The sequence below is a fragment of the Harpegnathos saltator genome, unplaced genomic scaffold (genome assembly GCF_003227715.2).
Source record: "Harpegnathos saltator strain DR-91 unplaced genomic scaffold, Hsal_v8.6 scaffold434, whole genome shotgun sequence".
In the NCBI taxonomy this organism is placed as follows: domain Eukaryota; kingdom Metazoa; phylum Arthropoda; class Insecta; order Hymenoptera; family Formicidae; genus Harpegnathos; species Harpegnathos saltator.
In genome coordinates, this window is record NW_020230244.1 from 225,001 (window position 1) to 227,500 (window position 2,500).

The 2,500-nt window shown below is 55.7% G+C and overlaps 1 protein-coding gene across 1 annotated transcript in view; it reads right to left on the reverse strand.

The window, feature by feature from the left end:
• The window catches only part of Dhit (regulator of G protein signaling double hit), a 16,402-nt gene extending 15,820 nt beyond the window's left edge, over positions 1-582 (reverse strand). The window contains exon 1 of the mRNA XM_011138503.3: positions 477-582. The gene's annotated coding sequence lies outside the window, so the exon portion shown is untranslated. The remainder of the gene's footprint in view (positions 1-476) is intronic.
• Positions 583-2,500: the final 1,918 nt, after the last annotated feature.

Sequence of the window (2,500 nt, forward strand, 5' to 3'; positions counted from 1 at the left end):
GCTCCGATACGGTCGATCCTCGGCTAACGGAGTCGATCCTCGCTCGCGACCGCGCAATCAATCCGCAGCACGTATCACTGATTACGTACACGCGTGTGTCTCCTTTATCATCCTCTCCCTATTTCTCTCCCCCCTCTCTCTCCCTCTCTCTCTCTCCCTCCCTCTCTCTCTCTCTCTCTCTCTCTCTCTCTCTCTCTCTCTCTCTCTCTCTCTCTCTCTCTCCGACTCTCTCACTGTTCGATGCGGCGTACGCGGAGGCGTATTCGGAATTATCACGCGTACTCTCTTCTCGCCATCCGGTTTCCGCGCGGCCGACTCGCCCTCGCTTCACTTTACAACGCGTCTCTCTCGATTATTACGCCCGGACCGACACGGGCGACGATCGAAAGCCTCGAGCGCAAGCTCCGCGACCCGCGAGGAGCTGCCGTCGGCCTCTCGTTCGGAGTTCAGCCAATATGGCGGTTACACGCGCTTACACGGTGCCTTGGCCAGCACTGCCGTCTGTCTCGCGGACGGTTCCAGCGACGCCGACGCGAGGCGCCGCGATGCGAAGCAACCCGGCGCGGACGCTTCTCCGCAGACCGCCGCCACCGCCACCGTCGACGCCGACGCCGGTTCCGCCAACGTCGTAGAACGCCGACGCCAACGCGCGGACGAGCCATCGGCCGGTGTACGAGCGCCGCGACGAAGCTCGTACTCATGATCCTGCGTGCGAATGACCCGACGATGCTCGCGATCCTTCGCTGTTATCATAGCCAGCCAATATATCATTACGACCATGACGCGTCGCGTCGTTCATGATCGTTTGACGCTCCCTGTGAATGATCATGAAATGGAAAAGCCGTGAGTTTCCGGCGAATCCGCAGAACGGGGCAACGCCGCGAGCGGTGCGATCGAGCGAAGGCGACGATATAATGATTTTCCAATGTCGACACACACACACACACACACACACACACACACACACACACACACACACACACCGATAACTGCGATGGCAACATCGACGAGAAAGGAGCGATAACGATGAATCTCAGAAATGACAGTTCATTGCTCGAAAAGCTCACCAGCGATCCTAAATAACGATCCTAAATAACGTCCCACGCGAATTCTTCCGCTGATATTTCTCGGGCTTAACGTCAAGCTTTCGCTCTGCCCATACCGACGACAAGCGTAAACAAGCGTTCTTTCAGCTAATCTAACGCGGCGCTAATGTAATCGAAGAGCGTGGAAAAGAAAATTGCATATCTTTAAGAGAATTATTCGCGATTGTTCGATCCTGTCCGATTTGCCGATCGGCCGCCAACAAATCATTTGCATCAAGTGCAGCACATATTGATCGTCGTTTCAGACCACTGATCCCGAATGACTGAGGGTGGATGCTGCAATTTCGTGAGCCACGGTGGACGAGACAAGGGCGGAAGCTGCGAATAATTTTGCGACGAACCTCTCGCCGGATCTTCGCTCCACGGACATCGTGTGCATAAGCACAGCTAATAATAAGCCGTAATGAACGTCTAATAATAAAAGTACCGGGGGAATTAGACGAAAGCGAAAGTGAAACACGAACGGCGATGAGGACACGCTCTCTCGCGACATAAAGGGCTCGTTCGCCGATTTCGGATATCGTGCCGCGAGAGAAAAATACACACGTATGTGCGAGAGGAGGAGAACGAATGAACGCGGGAATCGCGGGTGCCGCGTCTGAATTTTTATGGAGAGATCTCGCCGTGTATATTTCAGAAATATTCCATTTTCCGCGACAAATCTTCGCCCCCTCCCTCCCGCCCTTGCCGCTCTCCACGGTCTCGGCGTATCGCGCACATCGTTTTAGCGGCTTTTAAGTTAAGTAGTTCCGCGTGTCTGTTTCGCGAGAGCGGAAATTTCTCTCGCGCAAAAATGTACCATCTCTCCTCCTTTTCCGTCCCGCGGCCGCGGATCGATCGCGCGCGCGCGCGCGCGCGCGGCCGCGGTAATACAGACACCATCATTCCTCCGTCAGTTTTTTCCTCTTCGCGCGTTCACGTAAGGAAGACGCGACGCGACGCAACGGGACGCGAGACGACGCGAGAGCGTAAGGGAATGTCTGAACGTCCGGGGATCAATACGTCGTCGTCGACCCGATGCATTCGCCGCTCCTAAATCGCGACTCGGATGCAGCGAGTGCCGCGTGCTCGAACGAATCCTCCCTCCCCCCCTCCCCCCCCACTCTCGCTGTGTCTCGCTGTGTCTCGCTGTCTCTTCCTCTCGCACATTCATGACGCGGTGCGGCCTCCGGCTGGACGATAACGAAGCGACTACTCTAGAAGTTAATTTCGGTGTCGCGTCATGGAACGTTACACATGGTAACGCGTCGGACAAAATGTAAATGAAGCTTGCCAGCGGGTTGCCGCTGATACTCGCCCTCGTACTCGGTAGGGAACCAACCGAGAATGCCGACCAGAACCCAAAGATTCGGGTCGAATGGAAACAGTCGGTCCGACCATTTGCTTGCTTATCG